This window comes from Zonotrichia albicollis, unplaced genomic scaffold (genome assembly GCF_047830755.1).
Source record: "Zonotrichia albicollis isolate bZonAlb1 unplaced genomic scaffold, bZonAlb1.hap1 Scaffold_83, whole genome shotgun sequence".
NCBI classification, from domain to species: Eukaryota; Metazoa; Chordata; class Aves; order Passeriformes; family Passerellidae; genus Zonotrichia; species Zonotrichia albicollis.
Window position 1 is genome coordinate 4197786 of NW_027428460.1, and position 21156 is coordinate 4218941.

The 21156-nt window shown below is 51.3% G+C and overlaps 1 protein-coding gene and 1 long non-coding RNA gene across 3 annotated transcripts in view; one reads left to right on the forward strand and one right to left on the reverse strand.

The window, feature by feature from the left end:
• The window catches only part of LOC141728045 (uncharacterized), a 621306-nt gene that overhangs the window by 358827 nt on the left and 241323 nt on the right, over positions 1 to 21156 (forward strand). The window lies entirely within an intron of this gene.
• On the reverse strand, positions 3737 to 10350 carry LOC141728068 (uncharacterized). Of its 2 annotated transcripts, none has more exons than XR_012578751.1 (3): positions 10134 to 10350; positions 6697 to 6778; positions 3737 to 6510 (listed from the first exon to the last, which is right to left on the reverse strand). It is a non-coding gene; the product is annotated as an uncharacterized LOC141728068 (long non-coding RNA). The 2 variants fall into 2 exon arrangements; XR_012578752.1 differs by having other exon boundaries at positions 6697 to 6781.

Genomic DNA, 21156 nt, shown 5'->3' on the forward strand with positions numbered 1-21156 from the left:
GCGTCCGGTGAGAGGGGATAGGGAGCGGGAATGAGGACTGGGAGCGAGAATGGGGACAGGGAGCCGGAACGGGAGTGGGGAGACGAACCGGGAATGGGACCAAGAATGAAGATAGGGACCTAGAATGAGGCCAAGAATGGGACCAGGGAAGGGCACACGGGACTAGGGACAGAAACTGGGAATGGGACAGGGAATGAGGACAGGGGCCGAGAATGGGGCCGGGGAAGAGGACAGGAACTAGGGACAGCAACTGGGAATGGGGAACGGGAATGCCACCGGGAATGAGGACAGGAACCAGAAATGCCACCGGGAATGGGGACAAGGGCCGAGAAGGGGGACGGGAATGAGACCAGAGATGGGGACAGGGTCTGCAAATGGAGACAAGGATCAAGGAAGAGAATATGGGAACGGGACAGGGAACATGGAAACAGCAACCGCAGAGAGAACATGGGCTGGGGATTTGCTGTGGTGTGTTCTTAAGTTCGTTAGTTTGCTCCCCCCATTTTCTGTATTACTTCCTGCTGCTACCCTGCCAGTTATGTTGCTATGGAAATGAAACTGCTCCTCCCTTGGTTTCTCTTATAAAGTGAAAGTTGTTTCTTTGTCTGCCGGACCACCTCACTGCCCTCATATATGGGGGCATAACTATATTCAAACTGAAAACAAATTGAGGAGTTGGCGGAACCGAGTAGATGCAGTTCTGTGGGCTCGGAGGGCGCAGGACTGAGCCTAGCTACTCCACTTCTCCAGGCATTACTGGGTTCAAAACCGGGGAGGAAAGTTAGGCTCTGGGCCAAAACGGGGGAAAGGGCAGACTGGAAGGCAGGGGGGAACTCGCCTGGGGAGAAAGGGATCCCCACAAGGCAAGACGACATCGGGTCCTCTGCTGCGCCGGTGTCAAGGCATATACTGTCCTGTCTTAATGATTGGGCCAAGGCACGCCAGACGTTGATTTTTGGCTGGGGGATGACCCACGGCTCCGCAGGTGGCAGAAGGAATCCGCAGGTCATCAGTACGGTCAACAACAAACAAGGATTGAGAGCCAGCGTAGTCAATTCGAAGACCATTCGGGGAGATAAAACTGAAATGAAAGGAGAGCCGTAAAAGTATGCAGGATTCACAGATATGGTTCCTCTTCAAACAACCAATTTAAGTAAAACTCACGAGGGGTAATGGTTGGAGCCGGGGGGAAAAAGGAGGAAAGGTGGTATAAAAGATCAAGGGGTGGAGGAGAAGCTGGGGGAGAGGGTTCTTCAGTAACTGGAGTGAGATCTGGAGAGAATGAGGAGGGTTGATGGGATAGTTTCTTCCGCCGACGCCAACATGCTTGCCGGACCTGTGGTACTGCCTCCTTCTTGATCCCCTGCTTCGGGACGAAGGGCCTGACCCACTTAGATGGTACCCACTTGGGACCCGAGGGAGTGGACACGCAGGCATATCCCCTCCCCCAAGTTACCAGGTCAAAGGGGCCCTCCGTCTGCCAGGTCTCCGGATCTTTTACAAGAACCGGTGGCCTGGTTTTAGGCTGCAGCTGCTGGTGACTGCCGAAATGTCGGACTATCGGAGGGTTTTGGCTGTCAAAAGAGCAATTCAGGAAGTTGAGTGTGTACAATACCCTTGATAGCCGGACTTGGGGGGTCTCTGCCTTCATCGTCGGTAGTTGCCGGGATAGGACCTTCTTAAGGCTCTGGTGAGCTCTTTCCACCATGGCTTGGCCTGTCGGGGAATAGGGGATGCCGGTTTTATGCACTATTCCCCATTGCTGCAGAAAGCTTTGCAGCTCCTTGGAAACATACGCAGGGCCGTTGTCTGTTTTTAAGGTCTTAGGGATGCCCAAGACAGCGAATGCCTGGAGCAGATGCCTCTGAACATCCGCTGCCCTTTCACCTGTGTGGGCAGAAGCATAGATCGCCCCGGAGAAAGTATCCACTGAGACGTGGACGTAACACAATCGGCCAAAAAATGGAATGTGCGTTACATCTATCTGCCACAACTCGCAGCTTGCCAAACCCCGGGGATTAGCCCCTGAGGCTATGGTAGGCATTTGATCTTGCTGGCATTGGGGACATGTGGCCACTATCGCCTTGGCCTGCTCCTGCGTCAGATTGAACTGACGAACCAGGCCAGGGGCATTTTGATGGAACAGTTGGTGGCTGATTTTAGCCTGACTGAACACATCTGGGAGGGGGGCCTGCGAAACAGCAGCCGCCGCTAAAGAATCGGCGCGACGGTTTCCCTCTGCAATGAACCCAGGTAGATCTGTGTGTGATCTCACATGCATGACATAGAATGGATGCTCGCGGTTAGAGACTAACTCGACGAGCCTATTCAGCAATTCAAATAATCTCTTATTAGTGATCTCTTGAAGAACAGCTGACTCAGCTCGAGACACTACACCTGTGACATACTCAGAATCTGTGACCAAATTGAAAGGTCCAGGGAATTTCTGAAATGCCCTGACGACTGCATCCAACTCAGCAACTTGTGGAGAGCCCTCTACAACAGCAACATCGGACTCCCACTGCTGAGTCTGAGGATCTTTCCAAGTCATCACTGACCTGTGGGATGCTCCAGACGCGTCAGTAAAAACTGTCACAGCATCTAGTGGCTTCTTGCTCTGAACCTTTTTCAACGAGAATTTAAACCCCGAATTGAATAATTTGTGGGATGGCCGATTTACTGTGATGCGCCCAGTGTAGCTGTCGAGTGCAAACTGAAGGTATTCATTAGTTTGCAGCAGTTCTTCAAAGATTTTTAGTTTAAATCGGCCCGATTCCAATTTAATTTGGATCTGTATGCATGAGAAATCACAGCCCGCAAGCTCTCTGATCCTCGATCTTGCTTTGAGAATCAGTTCTGCTATCAACTCTTGTGGCCGTGTCATTCTTTTGGACCTATGGTGGCTCAGAAAGACCCACTCTATAATTAAGAGCTTGTCTCCTAATCTTTGGTCCTTCAGACTAACATCCTATTGATGTATTATGCCATGAAGGTGTGGCAATTTTCCCAGTATAATAAATTTGAAAGGCAGGCCCGGATGGTATGGGTGGGCCTGCCTGGCCGAAATATCCTTTTGTATTTTCTCCAGAGCTACCTGTGCCTCTGGGGTAAGAGTCCTAGGAGAACTAAGCTCCTCTCCCCCTTTTAACAAATCGAAAAGAGGGGCTAAATCTTCGGTTGAAATGCCCAACTAGGGTCTCACCCAATTTAAGGATCTACACAGTTGATGGGCATCTGCTAGGGTCTGGACCTTTGTCCGAATTGCCAATTTTTGCGGCACAATTGTCCGCTTTGTAATTTCGAGGCCCAGGTATCTCCAAGGTGGCACCCGCTGAATTTTGTCCTGCTGGAGCTCGAACTCTGCAGCAGCCAACGCATTGGTTGTCAGGTCAAGCACATGGGCAAGCAGACCGTGGTCGGGCGCACACACGAGGATGTCGTCCATATAATGGTGAACAATGACGGCATCCCCGAGGGCTGTACGTATGGGTGACAGTTGGGCGCCACTCTGCGCGGGGGCGTGAACGGCCCTGGAATCCGGCTATCTGGTGAGGGGCGAAGGCCAGGGCCCCTGCGCATCAGAAAACAGCCCCCCTCGGCGGCTTTGGCCTCGGGCTGAGCTGGGGGATAGCTCGGAGCAGCGCGGTGAGAGACGAATCAGGAGGCGACCACTTGCTGGGGGTAAAACTGTCGGTTTATTACAGAAGAACCAACAAAGAGGGGAAAACACCCAGCAAATGGTCCCGAACAAGGGGCAGGAGAGGGTTTTAAGGGAAAAGGGGGGAAGAAGGCAGGGAAACCCGGCTATCCAATAGAAATACATATTTGGAGGTACGAAACATAACTGATACACTAAAGTAACCAACTGTTATAAATCATAGGAGGGGCTCCGGGGCTACAGCCAACCATACCTCCCAGAGAAAGGAAAATTCTCGAAACCTGGGAGGAGAAAAAGAGTGATTGACTGACCCCAAGGAGGAAACAACTTTCACTTTATAAGAGAAACCAAGGGAGGAGCAGTTTCATTTCCATAGCAACATAACTGGCAGGGTAGCAGCAGGAAGTAATACAGAAAATGGGGGGAGCAAACTAACGAACTTAAGAACACACCACAGCAGGGATTGGTGCTCCAAAGTGTCCCAGTGAAAGCCAGCAGGGGCTGTGAGCTCTGCAGCTGGGCCTCCCCTGCGCTGCTGCGGCCCAGGGCCCAAAGGCGGGAGCTGCAGCCTCACTCCTGTCTCACGAACAGGAGCCTCCTCCAGGCCCATGGCCCCTGCATGGCCCCAGCGTGAGGGAGGGCTCTGAGGCACAGCAGCTGCTGGCAGGAGGGGCTGCTCCGGCCAGCTGGGGGCCTCTGAGAAATGCCCAAAGCCTTGTGCTCTCTGCAGCTGCCCAAGGACAGCAGCGGGGCTGAACGGTTCGTGTGGCACAGCCAGCCCAAGCTGTGCAGCCCTCAGGAATGGGACCAGGACAGGACCGGGAATGGGGACAGGGCCAGGAATGGGGACAGTGACTGGAAATAGAACCAGGAATGAGACTGGAAATAGGAGATAGGGACAGGGACCAGAACAAGGACCAGGATATTGGGACTGCAACCAGAAATGGGAACAGGGACAGGAATGGGGACAGGGACTGGGATGTGATTGAGAAAATGGGAGAGGGACCTGGAATGGGACTGGGGACGAGAATATTGGAATGGGACAGGGAATATGGAAACAGGAACCAGACAGAATATGGGACGGGGATTAAGAAGATGGTATTGGGATTGGGAACAGGAATACAGGAGTGAGAGTGGGAATGGGAATATGGGAGTGAGAGAAGAAATACAGAAATAGAAATGCAGGACCAGTAGTAGGATCGGGAATACGGGAACAGGACAGGGATTATGGGATTTGGAATATGGGAACGGCAATGTAAGGTTGACCCAGGGCCTTTGTGGGGTCTGGTTCGGCGGCTCTGGACCCCCGGGCCTCACTATCTCACAAGGACCAAAGTAAAGGACGGGAGGCACTCTTCTCCTCGGGACCAAAATTCCCACCTTAATTGTGGAATCACCCCAGGGAGGTCCAAGAGGGGAAAAGAGATCAAGTGTGTGATCACGGATGATTTTAACCCCAGGGAAAGAGTGGCGGAGGAGAGAGGCCACGGCCAATGGGATACAACTGATGGGAGGGCCGAGGGGAGGAGTAACCCAGGGCAAGAGCAGCACCGGGGCTTTGGGGGAGAGGGGTGTGGGCGGGACAAACCATGTGATACAACATCAACTATTCCCTGCAAAATAACAAGACCACCCAGTGCAAAACAGTAACTAAAGAAACAAGTTAGTGCAATACAACCAGACAGTACAGGACAGGGACAGGGAATGAGACTGGGGATGGGATTCAGACTGGGATGGAAGCAGAATGGGCCCAAGAGCGGGGTGACATGGGAATGGGCCAGAGGAAAGGAGGGTGACCGCAGGGAGAGGGGGATCCTGTACAGGGAGCACCGGGAACCAGGATGGGGGAGATGGGAACAGTCCCAGGGCAGGGGGGCCTTGATCAGCTGCCCCAGAACTGTGACCAGGGCCTCCCAGCACAGCTGGAGCCACTCAGCCTGGGGTGCCCAAAGCCCTGAGCAACACCCAAAGCTCTGCCAGGAACCCTCAAATCCCTTGGACCCAGCATCCCCCACATCTCCTGGAAGATTCCCCCATGTTCCCATCAATGTCTTAGTTCAATGTCTTTATTTTTTTACTCCAGTTTTGGGTGTTTTGAAGGGACAAAGAAAAATGACAAGAAAACCCAGGCCATGGGGACCCAGGAGGATGTGGAGCCCGCAGGCAGGTGCCTGCCAACACGGATCACTGGGCTCTGCCCTCTGGGTGTCACTGGGGATCATCCAGCATGGATCCTCCCATGGGGCTTGGAGCTGGAGCAGCACAGGAAGCTCTTCCCGCACTCAGGGCACTCTCAGGGCTTCTCTTAGTGGTGGCTCTGTTTGTGTTGGGTTGAGCTACAGCTGTGCCTGAAGGTCTTCCCATGCTCGGGACACTGGTGTGCTGGTGCTTGAGGAGATCCAAACTGCTCAAACACTGAAGCTCTTCCCACATTCCAAGCACGTGTAGGGCTGTTCTGTGGTGTGCACCCGCTGGTGGTAGAGGTGGGAGCTGTGCCTGTACCTCTTGCCACATTCCCTGCACTCCCAGCGCCGCTCCCCCGTGTGCAGCTGAAGGTGGGTGAGGAGATTGAAGCTCTGGCTGAAGCTCTTCCCACATTCCAAGCACTCATGGAGCTTTTCCTCATCATGAAGTTGCTCCCAGCTCTGAGCTCCGACCACCTCCCCAGCCCAGGGTGGGTCTTTCCCCCTCAGATCCCCGTGATCTGTGTCTGCAGCCTCTCCTTGTGCCTGATGTCTGGGGCTTTTCCTCCCTGTTGGATTCCTGTGCTGTGGAGCTGCTCAAAACAGCCTCTTCCATGAGGTTCTGGTGCAGGGATTTGTCCTCCCTGCTCTCCATCCTCAGCTCCTGGTCTGGGGGAAGAAGGACAAGGAGAGGATGGGATTTATCTCCGTGCCACAGGAAGGGGGAAGGAGATCCCCCCAGTGCATCCCCAGCAGGATGGCTTTGGCAGCAGGGTTGTCCTGCAGCCGGGGCCCGTGCTGGGCTGGGAGATGGAGCAGGAGAGAGGGGGAAAGGGGCACTAACTTCCTCCTCACCTCCCTGGGGCTCCCGGGCCATCTTCCTCTTCCTCACAGCCTTTTCCTCCTGCATCGGGCCAAGGTTTGGGAATGGGAAATCCTGCTTTGGGAGTGAAAACAAGGTGTGAGAGCTGGCGATTCCTCCTGCCCAAGCCCATCTCTAGAAGTCACAGGAGCAGGGATTGAGCTGGGACAGGCCGGGATGGGCAACGTGAGGCTCTCAGCTGCTCCCATCTGATGGGGGCAGGGGGAATCCAGCCTGGGGAAAAGGAGAGGCAAACTGGGAAAATTGTGGGCTGCAAATCCACACTTGGGCTTGGTGGGGACCCTGGGTAGGAAATTCCATCCCTTTGGGGTGATACCTGAAATATGAGCTGGAAATAAATCCCCACAGAGCAGTGTTTTTAGATCTCATGTGCTGTGTTATATTCATACAGTAGGTGTTGCTCAGCGTCACTGTGTCACTACAACATCATCACCTACCTGCCAGAACTCATTTACATTGTATGATGTCATGGTTATTAGACAGTTCTTCTGCACTGCAGTTGCACTTTCCTAATTTGGGGTCTGTCAGGAGTCTGTGATTGTTCTGGTTTTGCAGGGGGGGCATTTTAGGAAAGGCTTCCAAGGCTGTCTTCACATCTGAAGTTTTTAACTTGGTCTTTGGAGCGTGTGCAGTCATGGTGTTCCTTGGTGTGTCTGGTCCTAACCAGCCTAAATTCTTTGTGGCTCATTGGCTTTGCACAATTTCTCATTAGTACTACCCCCCTCTATCTCTGAAGCTCTCCATCTGGTGAGGTTTTTTTTCTTCTTTTTTTCTGTCTATTCAGCATTAAGCAACTAGTTAACCATATACAAGCCATTGCATTGTAGAAAGTTATTTATATCAGGTTATATAGGCACAAAAAATGTATGATTCAGGTTATCTAGGTATATTTATATAGATATATAAAAAGTAATGATTTAGGTTCTATTGATATCAGGTTATGCAGATCTATCAGGTTATACTGATATCTTATAACTCAAGCTATATCATCACTTTGTAACTTTGATCCAAGTTCTGTCGGCATCAGGGCTCTTCCCAAAGGCCTGGAGGTGTTGGAGCAGGGACTGCAGAGACGGGTGAGGGATCCCAAGAGAGATTTTGGGGATGGGATCTGTGGGGATGGGAATGTCCCGGGGCAGGGTCACACCTGAGCCAGGTGTGCAGGGCAGGACCTTGCCCTGTTCCCAAAGCACTGTCCCAGCTGCAGGATCTGCTTCCCATCAGCCTCTTCCTCCTGCAGCCCCAGGCCCCGTTTGGTGCTGAACAAAGGGGCTGGGCCGGGGTCATCCCCTGGTGGGGGCTGTGCACTCCCTGGGCCCCCTCCCCAAATTCCCTCTGGGGGAGCAGGAGCTGGGGTAGGAGCCCTGTGGGGAGGGACGAGGGGGTGGCACCAGGATGGGAGGGTCACACACGGCCCAGGGGGATCCCCCCTCATTCCCAGGGTGCCAGGAAGACAAACCCCTACATGGAGCCCCTGTGCCCCAGCAGCACCTTGTGGGCAGGGTCTGGTGGCAGCTCTGGGGGTCTGGGGGGCCATGACTGCCCCAAAACCCCCTCCCAGCCTCCTCAAACCACCCCACAGACCTCTGCTCACTCCCCAAACCACTCCATGCAACAGAAATGGCCCCAAGATCCATCAAAACTCTTTTCCACCCCTCCAAAGACCCACCCAAATTCTGTGCAAGCTGCACAGCCCTTCCAGAACTCCCAAAACTCCCCCACAGACCCCCCAAAAGCCCCCTAAAGCCCCTCCCAGCACCAGAAATGCCCCTAAGAGCACATAAAACCCCCTTTCAGTCTTCTCAGCATTCCCTAATCCCCCTCCCATCTCCACATGGCACTGACCAGGAGAGGTCTGTGGACAGCAACATCCACAGCTGGGAGCAGCTCAGGCACTTCATCACTGTTTTAGGCACTTCCATCTCTTTAGGCTCTTCCCAGAGGCCTGCAGATGTTGGGGAGGGGACTGCAGGGAGGGATGAGGGATGCCAAGAGTGGGGTTTTGGGCACAGGAGGAGTGGCTGTGTGAGCCACTTGCTGGGGTGTCCATCTGGAAGCCCCCCTGGTGGTCCTGGGGCCCCAGGCTGCAGAGCTGTCACCACCTCCTACTTGGGGTGGTGGCTCTGGCGGCACCTCTGCTCCTTGGGGCTCTTCCTGCAGCCAGAGAACCTGTAGGGACCCTCCTCTGGGTGGGTCCTCCAGGTGTTCCATGAGCTTTGCTCCATGAGCTCCTACTGGAAGTGACTGGGCTCTCCTGGGATCACACAGAGACCATACTGGGAGTGACTGGGAAAGACTCCAAGCATGCTGAGGGCAACTGGGATATATTGGGAGTGTCTGTAACCCTGTTGGGAGTGACAGAGACCACACTGAGAACAGGGACCATGCTGGGGACAACCGGGACCATGCTGGAGGCAACTGGGAGCAAGTGGGAGTGACTGGGTCTACACTGAGGGCAACTGGGCATGACTGGGACCCTGGTGGAAGAGACTGGGATCATACAGGGAGTGACTGGGACTATACTAGAGGCCACTGCTATAACACTGGGAGCAACAGGGAGCAATTGGAGCCATGCTGAGGGCAACAGGGATCATACTGGGAGTGACTGGGCTCTGGGGAGCACAGGATGGTGAGGAGCAGGAGGACAACTCCCATCCCAGCCCCACAATTAACCCCTATTCCTGTGGATCCCCCCAGCCCCTGGCTCCCCCAGCTCAGCCCTGCTCTGACTGTTCTGGACTTGCAGCAGCTCCGGGTCAGTGGGGGACGTGCTGGGTGCACTCACCAGGCTGGCTCTGGGACTCCCAATATTCTGGCTCAAATATGGCCCTGCTCGAAGGGGGTCCCAGCCAGGTGCATGCAAAGGTGGGTGAGGAGGCTGAAGCACTGACTGAAGCTCTTCCCACGTTCCAAGCACTTGTAGGGCTTCTCCCTGCCATGAAGGTGCTCAGGAACCACCAGCTCCAAGCTGCATCTGGATCTCCGGCTGCTTTCCCAGCACAGGGTGGGTCTTTCCTCCTCATGGCTCCCTGGGCTGGGTTTGCAGCCCCTCTTCATGTGGGATCTCTGGGGCTTTTTGTCCCCATTGAATTCCTGCACTGTCAAGCCTCTCAGAACAGCCTCTTCCACGAGGTTCTGCTGTGGGGATTTGTCCTCCCTGGTCCTCATCCTCAGCTCCTTGTGTGGGGGAGGAAGGACAAGGAGAGAAAGGAAGAAGAAACAGGAAGGAAATAACCAAAGAAGGAAGGAAGGAAGATTTATTTTTGTGCCACAGGGAAAGAGAGAGATTTCTCCAATCCACTCCTGGCAGGACGGCGTTGGCAGTGGGGTTGTCCTGCAGCCCGGGGCTGTGCTGGGCTGGGAGATGGGGCAGGAGAGAGGGGGAAAGGGGCACTGACTTCTTCCTCACCTGCCTGGGGCATCTTCATCTTCCTCATGGTCTCCTCCTCCATCTGGTCAAACTTTGGGAACTGAAATTCCTTTTCTGGGGGAAAAACAAGGTGTGAGTGTGTTGGTTTGGGTGTTCCTCCTGCCCAGTTCCATCTCCAGAAGTCACCAGGTGTCTGGTGTCCATAAAAACCTCCCGACCAGCAAGGTTCAGCCACCCTCATAAAAACCCAAACCACCAAGATTCACCACACAACCATTCACCCAGGAGTTCCCCCGCTCTGGTCTCTCCACTTTGGGGTTCAGGGGTCCCTGCTGTCTGGCCTTCTGCAGCTCCAGTGTGTATTGGTGTCCCCTCTCTCTGGGCTGCAGGGGCTCCTGGCAATCCCAGAGGTTCCCTTCCCTGGGCTCCCAGGTGGGTGTCAGAGGGGCTCAGGGGTACCAGCTGTGCGGCGTCCCTGTTTCAGGGCCCTGGGGTACCCCTGGGTCTCCCTTGTCCATGGTCCCAACATCTCCAGGCTGCAGAGGGTCCCCCCTATCCGGGCTCCACGTTCCAGGCTCCTGGGGTCCCCTCATCGGGATGTCCGACCCCACAGGCTGCAGAGGCTCCCCCAGCTCCGGTGCCGCTCAGGCACTGCGGATTCTGCAACAAGGCTGAATATTCAGTTCATGGTATCTTTGTTATCTCTGCTTACATGTGCAAAACCAGCTGCTCCTGAGACAATCCTAGCTCCAACTGAAGGCTTCCCACCCAAAATGCTGCATTCAGTTCTGACACACCATTAAGAAATCCAAGAGCAAAACTGAACACTGATTATAGAATCTTGCAAAATCCCATCCAAGGACATTTGTCATAAAATCACAAATATTAACAGATGCTGAGAAAGTCAACAACACTACAAAACAAGCTTCCAACACTGGGACTAGAAGAGTTCAGAGAATGCATTTGATTGGAATGAGCCCTCTCTTTCTGACATGTGAGCAATGCCATCGAATTTCCCAAACCAGGGAAATGGGGAGTCCTGGCAGCAGCAGCTTCACACACAGCAATGACACAGAACAGGGCAGGGCAAGAGGGTGGAAAAATGACAACTTCTACTTGCAATTAAGAACTCTTGTTTCAAGTTCTACTAAAGATACTCTTAATATAGAGTCAAAAAGATTAAAAATTACAAGTAATAACTGTAATATTAACAGCAAAAGTAGCCAAAATGGCAATAATAAGAATGAATAACGGTAATAAAACCTGACCATATTTAAACTAGGTTTGCATGGCCAGGTTTTGGTAAGAGGGGGCTCTAGGAGCACCTTCTGTGAGAGGCTGCTGGAAGCAGCTGCTCCTCCATGTCCCACAGAGGCAATTCCAGGCAGCTCCAGGACAGACCAGCCGTCCGCCAAGGCTGGGCCAGTTAGAAATGGTGGTAACACCTTTGGTCTCGGAGTTTAGTTGTTAATTGCTGCCCTGAGATGTGTGAAAGGTCTCTGTTTCGCCCCATGCGTCCAAAGAACAAATCACAGCTCTTCAGTTTTCGGTCTTGAAGTTGTTTACAAATTCTTACCTATAAAATTTTCTTTCTGCCCAGCCGAGATCTGCTCAGCAGGGCAGCCAAAGGCACTCTGACCGCCCCCAGGGTGGTGTTGTCTTTTTATACTACAAACTACGTGTAACATATTTACAATTACTTTCCAATACCTATCACCTATGTTAGACAGTGCACTTCTATTCTAAACCAAAGTGCCAGCATCACAGCAGAAGATGGAGACCAAGAAGAGGAAAGGCTAGACACGCCCAAGTTCCTGCATCTTGTCCCCAAAACCCACATTCCAAAAATCCTAAAATCTACATTTCCACCCTCTGATAATTTCTGGTTTTATACTATTTAAACTTCTGTGACTTTCCAGTCCTCATACAAAGCTGGTAATTTGCTTCACAGGTCATAATCAAATCCCCAGGTGTTCTGGGCTGCGTGCCAGGGTCTCCGAGTCCCCCGACAGGGTCTCTGGCAACTCTGGACACCTGGAGGGATGTACTGAGTTCCGACACTTTGGGATAAGAGATTTATGAAAATTGGTTGTCATGTAGTTGTAGCTGTGACCAGGGTGAGAACATGTGAGAGGAACAACTCTGCACAGCCCAGGGCAGGGCAGAACGAGGGGCAGGAGCTGCTCCAGGGGCTGGAGCTGATTGCCCTGAGGTTCCCTGGGAAGCCCCTGGGGAGGCAGCTGGGCCCCTGCAGTCCATGGAGGGCACGGAGAGCAGAGATGCACCTGCAGCACCTGGAGGAGCCCGTGCTGGAGCAGGGGGGGCCTGAGCAGGGCTGGGAGCCCATGAGAAACCTGTGCTGGAGCAGGGACCAGGCAGGGGCCTGCAAACCCATGGAGAGAGGAGCCCATGCTGGAGCAGGTTCCTTCCATGTGAGCCCATGGGAGAGTGAGGCACACTGCAGCAGTTTGTGAAGAGCTGCTGTCCCTGAGATGAACTCACCCTGGAGAAGTTCATGGAGAAGTGTCTCCAGGAGGGACCCCATGGTGCAGCAGGGGAACGTCTCCTCTCCTTGAGCAGCAGGAGAAACAACAGGAATGAACTGAGCAGAGCCCCCAGTGCCTGTCTGCCTGCACCCACTGGGGGAGGAGGCAGAGCTGGGAGGGAGGGAGGGATGGGCAGAAGATGTTTTTAAAGCTTTATTTTACTTCTCACTATCCTGCTCTGATTGATAGTAATAAATTCAATTAACATCTCTAATTTTGAACTGTTTTGCCCATGATGGCATTTGCTGAGTGATCTGTCCCAGTCCTTAACTCAGCTCATGAAGACTTCATTCTATTTTTTCTCTCCTCTCCATCTCTGGAGGGGAGTGAGAGCAGCTTTGGTGGGTGCCTAACATCCATCTCTGCTCCTTGTGATGTCACAGGCCCATGAGTGTCCCAAGTGTGGGAAGAGCTTCTGCCAGAGCTCAGCCTTGACCCAGCGCCAATGGAGGCACCACTAAGGGCAGCCCTGTGAGTGCCCTGAGTGCGGGAAGAGCTCCGTGCACTGCTCCAGCTCCATCCCCCATGGGACAGTCCACACTGGATGATCCCCAGTGACCCGAGGTGGGAAGAGCCCCGGTGATTCTTGGTGCTGGTGATCCATTTTGGGAAAACATCTGCCTGGGGGGCTCCAATTCATCCTGGCTCCCTGTACCCTTGATTGTCTTTTAATTTCTCTTTGTCCTTTCAAAAACCCCAAAAACTGGGTAAAAATAAAGATGTTGAACTCAGGCAAGGATGGGGACACAGGGGAATCTTGCAGGGAATGTGGGGGATGCTGGGTCCGAGGGAGCTGAGGGTTCCTGGGAGGGACATGGGGGTTGCTCAGGCCTTTGGGCACCCCAGGCCGAGCAGCTCCAGCTGCACTGGGAGACCCCGGTGGAGGTTCTGGGGCAGCAGATCAAGGAGCCCCTGGCCCAGGACTGTCCCCATGTCCCCCTGTCTCAGTTCCCGGTGTCCCCTGTGCAGGGTCCCTCTCTCCCTGTTTTCACCCCCCTCTCGCCCACCCGTTCCCATGTCCCCCTGCTCTGGGACACATTGTGCTCCCATCCCAGCGTGAATCCCACTCCCGGACTCAATTCCTGTTTCTGTCCCACATTCCCTGTCCTGTTCCTATACCTGGTCCCAATGCTCCTCTGACATTTCCATTCCTGTATTCCCTGTCCCGTTCCCATATTCCCATTCCTGGTCCCATTCCTGTTCCCTCTCCCATATTCCTGGTCCTAGTCCTGGTCCCTGTCCCCATTCATGTCCTTGTCCCCAGTCCCGTATTTCCTGTCCCTGTATCCATTCCCGATCCCAGTATAGGTCCCAGTCCCGTACTCCCAGTCCCATTCCTGACTCCCAGTCCCATTCCTGACGGCCGCCGCTGGGGCTGGCTGTGCCACACGAACCGTTCAGCCCCGCTGCTGTCCTTGGCCAGCTGCAGAGAGCACAAGGCTTTGGGCATTTATCAGAAGCCCCCAGCTGGCCGGAGCAGCCCCTCCTGCCAGCAGCCGCTGTGCCTCAGAACCCTCCCTCACGCTGGGGCCATGCAGGGGCCATGGGCCTGGAGGAGGCTCCTGTTCGTGAGACAGGAGCGAGGCTGCAGCTCCCGCCTTTGGGCCCTGGGCCGCAGCAGCGCAGGAGGAGGCCCAGCTGCAGAGCTCACAGCCCCTGCTGGCTTTCACTGGGACACTTTGGAGCACCAGTCCCTGAAATAAACACAGCTAGGAGACTTCTTCTCCTTTTTAATGGCTTTATTAAAAGTGATCAGCTCAGGATTGGGCCGCTCGGCAGGGCTGCAGTCCCCATCGTGTCTCCCAGGGCAACTCAGAGGCGGAGGATATGCACAGCTTTGTCCACTAGGGGCAGAGCTGGGGATCCGGTCCTCGTGGGAGCCTTTTGGGGCGTGATGATCCCTTTGTTGTTACTTTTCCCGGCGCGGTCCCCCTCAGTGTCAGCGCTGGGGACGACTCCCATGGTCAGGGCGAGAGGGACTCCGCATCTCTGCAGGCTCAGCACTCGGCTCCTCATGTACAGACATCACTCCAGTCTCTCAACTCTTATTTGGCTTGTTGTTTTTGGGGTTTTCTCTGTGCGTTTGGAGTCGGGGTCCCACAAAGCATTCTGGTCCTGGAGTCACTTTGCATAACCCCCCCCTCCAGGTATCTTCTCCTCACTGTTTGGGAAGGTCCCCACCCGTTACTGTCTCCAAGAAGGGCCATTACCTCGCCCCAGCCAGGGCTTTTACTAAGACAAAAACAACTATTAACAACAACGACCCATAATTACCATAACATAAGCAGCAGCCCAGCAATAGTCCTAGCTTTTTTTCTCACAGAAAAAAATCAACTGAATTTTTGTCCATAACAGTCCCCCCTCTTTTTCTTTGATCCAGCTTAAATTTAAAGCTCACATCAACTTACAATTTTCTTGTTTTGAATCGACTATAAATCTCTTGTGCACTTTGGTAATCACGGTTACTAAACTTTGTTACTTTCTTTGGTTTCTTCAGGTTGGTCTGCACGGCAAATACTATTTTACTGAAACAGATAAATAAGCATAGTAAAAGGAGCAATCCTCCAAGTACAACACACACAGTGAGTAAAAATTACCTTTTCCCATACATCTTTTGTGAAAATCTCCAAGTTCTCCCACCCACTGGGATCAAGTGTAGGAGTTTGATCTTGATTATTTACACATGCTAATCTTTTTATTTCATTTGAAATCTTCCTGATAATTGAATTCTTTATTTTTAATACTGCCTGGAGCCGGATGACTTTGTTTAACACAGATATTGGGATTCAAACTTGGCTTTTACAATTTTGGATTTTTTCCATTTCTATTTCACTTTGCCTGTTTTGTTTAATTTCTCCCAAATCATTACATATAGGAACTCCCAAACTTGATCCAGTTTCTTTGGGTAATAAGAAAATTAGTTTTATCACTCTAGCAACGCAGCTGCAAGACCAGTCTCCAGACAATTTGGTGTGTGTTGTGGTATCAGAGATCAAACCTAGGGATTTACACTCATATAAATACTTGTTACCAACATTTTTCTTACTATTTTCACCATTTCTTTTCTTTTTACTGGATCTGCTGAGCTTGTTTCAGCAGCATCACATTCAAAACACAACCAGGCTTCCCCTATAGGCCACTCTCCTAGGAGTGGTTGCCTAAAAGTGGCAGTATTGTATGCTATCCAATACACTCTTTTATTTTTCTGATAAAGGACAAACTGGGAGAGGTTAACACAATCAGGGTTAGAACTGATGTGGACTCTCGACAAGGAGCTCACTTCCTCCTCATAGAGGGGTTGGTAGCACTCTCTGCACGGCTCAGCTGGGCTCCCCTGAGCACCACCAGCAATCAGAGCCATCAGTACCACCCTTCCCAAGAGTCCGGTATGGGTCATCTTGCACAGCCTGCCCACCCGGCCTTGCCTCTTGGGGAATTTTACTGAGAAGAAGCTTCCAAGCTCCTTAGAGTCCCTTCTACCTGCTTCTCTGGTTAAGCCTCTCTTGGTCTATTCCCTAACAATTTTGGTTTCCCCCAGGGGAGTGTTCTGTAGAGGATTAACGTGGAGTCTTTAGAATTAAATTGGGGAACTTAACCAGAATTACTTATTTACAGTCTTAAACTTTTTACCAACATAGTTTACACAGAACAGTCTTGAAACATTTTAAGCAATGTTAGAACTCTTGATACCAATTTTTTTCCCACACAGTTCATTCTTTTTGACTCTTCCTCCTGAGAGTCAACTTTAAATCACAGTATACTCAGGTGAATTAACTTGTGATGTGGATGAATCCTTATCCAGTGCCCGGAGGTGAGTGGTGTGGACTCTGGCCCAATGCCAGAGGGAAAAACTGGGAGTCTGGCCCAATGCCAGAAGGAGAATGGGTTGCAGTCCGGTCCAATGCCAGAATGCCAGAGGGAAAAAAACCTGACGTTGAATCCTGCTCCAATGCCAGGGGATGAGAGTGATGTGAGTCCAACCTTTTTCTTTTGGTCTGCACAGTCGAATTAGTAATGAAGAGTACCTGAAACGGGCTTTCAAACACAGACATTAATGGTCTGTTATTTAATTATTTTATTAAAATTCAGTTTCTCTGTTTAATGTTATTGGTAATTTCTCTTTTTCCATAGCCTGTATGTTTCTCTCATCAACTTCTACATACTCTGTATTTTGCAAGGAGTTGTATTTCTCAGCTAACTTAACTCCCAAAGTACTTTTATTCTCCTATTTTTCTGTGTATTTAATTCACTGGTCTTCTGTTCTATTTTCCAAGATTTATCTTATCTATTTATCTCTTGTTTCTGTTTCTTACTTTCACTTAGAGCTTAAATACTACTTTCAACCCCTTACACTTAAATTTTTTTTTTTTTCTTCTTACACCATTCTTCTACACAATACACTTCCCTCTAAGGAGATGTGGTAAAACTTGTAATGCACAATCTACATTACCTCTATTCTAATTTGTCTATATTCACTCTCACACATTCCTTCACACCCTCAAGACACAAACTGGATCATTACTGCTAGAAAATCACAGGTCCCTGTAGCCCCACCTCACCTTGGGGTTGGCTCACAGGTCTCAGTATCTCTGGACCTCTTGGAAGGGCCCTGACTCTGGTTGCCTCTGGTGCACATTCACCTGTGAGGCTGCCTGCGTGTCACTCACGCTCTTACAGCTACGGCTCCCTCACACATCTGGGGAGCACTAGTCTGGTTTGCAGGTCACACACACTCTTTGGCCACAGTCCCCCTTCCCCCCTGCTCGGAAGTTGAGGCTGACTTTGTGACTCACTCTCACACACACAACAAGACAACAATAAGGTACCTTTTACTTTCACATCACTTATTACAAGTTAAGTATTACTGGCCAGTTTTGGTGGTATTGGATATCCTTTCTACCTAGCTGGTTTTTTTGTCTAACTTCAGATATTTTTTCACTATTACTATACTTCTTAGTACTTTGTTGAGACAGGACTTATCTGTTCCTGTATCTACTCAAAAATTCTAATTCTTCATTTAGGGCCCCACCTTAAAGTTTACCAAAGGGTCTCCTAGATGTTGCATCAGGTCCCCTAAAGTGTAAAGCCCCTGACCCTCTACTCGTCACCTCTAAGGATCTTCCCTAAATCATCATGTTCTCTGGCTATTGCCACATCGAGACTGAGCTTTCTACAAAACCTCCTGATGTGTCCTGCCTCCCCACAGTAATAGCAATGTCGTCCTCGCAAAGGGACTTGAGGTCTCTAAATCCTTCATGCCCCTGTCAGTACTGGCCTATCTCTGCCTCCTCCTGGTGGTGGACCCACCCCCCCTGCACTTTCTCTGGCTACAGTAACCATGATCTTAGCCTTGGCCTTTGCTTTTTCTTCCTCCCTCCTTAAATACACCTTCAATGCCTCTCTTAATAACTCATAAATGTCCTTCTCTTGCCAATCTTCAATCTTTTCCAGTTTTCTCTGTATATCAGGCCAAGATTTGGAAACAAATTGGACTTTTAGTAGCATTTGACCTTCTAGGGTGTCTGGGTCTATTCTAGAGTACAACTGAAAGTTCCGCCTTAAGCGATTAAGCCAGGCAGCAGGAGCTTCCTCTTTCTCCTGTGTACCCTCAAATGCCAATTGGGTGTTAGTTCCTTTGACTGTTGATCCCCCATATTATCAAAGACCTATATTCCATCATGGCCTTCCTCCCCTCCTCCTGGTTAGGGTTCCAGCTGGGATCCGTTAGTGGCAATTTCTGTTCACCTGATGGCACCTGGGGTCCTGGACGGTTATCTTTCTCCCAAATTCTTATGCCAGCCACCCTAATCATCTGGACCTCTTCTGGGGAAAATAATATACTCAGGATGGAATTCATCTCCCCCCAGGTGTAGATATTTGGACCTAGAAATTGATCCACTTGGTTGGCTATGCCCACTGGGTCCTCAACTAAATGCCCCAACTCTTTCTTGAATCCTCTCATCTCAGAAGCAGTTACGGGAGCATTCACAAAGCCAACACCTCCCGCTACTCCTCCCATAGGAACCTCTCTGAGGGGAAAGAGTCTCTCTGCCTTGGAGGTCTTGGATCTGTTACAACAGTACGGCCCATCTTCAGATGCCAAACTACTTTGAGGGATATCTGGGTTACCCTGAGCTTTTTGCCCATCAGCAGGTGTATTCGCTGATAGCTGTTTACTGGGCGAGGAGGCATTTGTGTCCCAACTAGGAGGAGGTAAAGGGACAGCAATAGGAGGGGGAGAAGAGCCTGAGTGGATATTAAGTGGAGCTGGAGAAGGGGTGGAGAATGCAGCAGGTGGAGTAGGCACTTGTGGTGGTGCAGAAGGAACTGGAGGGGATACTGGGTTTATCATAGCGGAAGCTGAAGAGGTAGAAGGAGGAGTTTGGGCAGGTGGTAATGAAATGGCAGCCAGAGGAAGAACCGGACCTGCCATTTGAGGTGCTTGAAGAAGAGGATTATAAGGTGGAGGGGCAGAAGGAGGCAAATAATCCAGGGGATCTCATCTTTCACTAGTCCTATCATCCCCTCCTTCATTCCCCTCTTTCTTCCTCTGTACCTTACAAATTTGCACCCCTTCATCCTCAACAGCGCTCCTTAACCAGCAAGCTACATACAATAATTGCTCAGGATCAGTATCCCCTCGAGCTGTCAGATAATTATTTAATAGTTGGCACATCCACTTATCCTTTGTCCCACACCAAGGCCATCCTCCTTGCAACTTTAATTCTGGCCAAACTTCCATACAATAATGGATCATTTTCACTTTATCTAATCCCTCTGGCCTCTGTAGAATCTCATTTTATGTCCGGTTTATCTCCCCGAAAGGTTGTGGTGGTTTCTTGTCCGTCCAGGGACGCCAAGTGCCCGGTTTATCTCGGCTGTTTGAGGGGCTTGGAAGGCCCGGGGGAGGCCTTGGGGCACCACGCGTGTTTAAGGACGAGAAGAGGCTTCAGTTCTTCTTTCTGGTTTTATGTTTATTAATTGTTTATCTAAAAGATGTTCTTTCAGCCTAACAAAGATCCGCTCAGCAGTCAGCCATGGGCACACTCTGTCTCCTCCGGGCAGCCACGTATCTTTATACCCTTTGCTACGTATACAATATTTATCATTTTTCCCCAATACCATCTATTGTTATAACTCGGTGTACTCTTAGTAATAACCAATAGAAAGGTGCCACCGTGGCCAAAGAAGATGGAGGAGAGGAGGAAGAAGAAGGAGGGCAGGACACACCCCAATTCCTCCATCTTACTCCTCTAAACCCCCCTGTACATAAATCCTAAACCCTGTTTCTCACTCTCTAATTAACTAATCCCTTCACCACTCACCCGGTGAAGCCCTCATCCTTGTCGTCTCCTGTGTAGGGTTAAAGTCCAGCTACCAGACACTTCTGGCAACATTCCAGGAGTCCCGAGACCCCTAAGCTGGTCTCGGAGGCTCAGCATCTCAGGACTGAGATCTTGAGATCCGACAATTTTACTAACAGTTCTCCTAAGGGACTATTGGGATGTATATACCTCAGTCTCTTACCAGTTTTTTTACTATTACACTTTCTCATTTTACAGGTCTCAACAGTAAAAAATCCCAAAGGTCCTTTACTGACCGGTAATTTCAAGAAGAACTTTCTTTGAGGAGCTTCAGCCTCCTTCAGCCTCCTCCACTGAACTTCAAATTTCTGCCTGATGCTCAGGACTTTATACTGAAACAACTGCCCGATCTCTTGATTGCCCAACTTTCCCAAAGTCAGGTCTTACACCTACCCAGACTTGAATACACGAAGCCTCGGCCTTAAGAATCCAGGTCATGCCTGACTCCTTCAGTCAGGAAAAACAACTGCCTGATTTTTAGTTTGCCTAACCCGCCAATTTTTAGGCTTCACCGTATCAGGACTTAAAAGCAAACCACAGCCTCCTTTGCTGGGGTTTGTGTCTGACTCCTGTGTCAGGACTTACTTTTGCCTGCAGGGATTGTGAGCTACTCGAATCCTTCTCAGGACTGACAAAATCTTACGCGGATCCTTCTCGAGACTTACAAATGCTACCCGAATCCTTCTCGGGACTGACAAATCTGCCTGACTTCCCTCTGTCAAGGCTTATTTTGGGTGCGTGCCACTCATACAGATATTCCCTCCGCACGCCCGGAGGGGGGGGGGGCCTTTATTCCCCCTTGGGAGATGGCTCACTGTGGTGGTTTGACCAGGAAGAAGTGGGAATTCTGGGAGGCTGTGGTCAAACCAATGGATGCTCGGAGTTTGATATTGGCACCTTGTGTGACCAGTGCAGTTTGGACACACCTCCGAGAATACACAGGGGTTAAAAAGCAGAGCTCTGGCCCTGGGAGGCTCTCTTGGGACGTCGAGGAGAAGAGGTCAGATCTCCCTCCCCTGTCCAGCCGCTGCTGCTGGGCGGGGGAGGGGCAGCCATGCGGTAGGCCTGGGCCTGGACAGAGATGGGGGTGAGAAGGCCCTCAAGGATGGAAGGGTGGAGGAGCAGCCCCAAGAGACATCGGGCAGACATTTC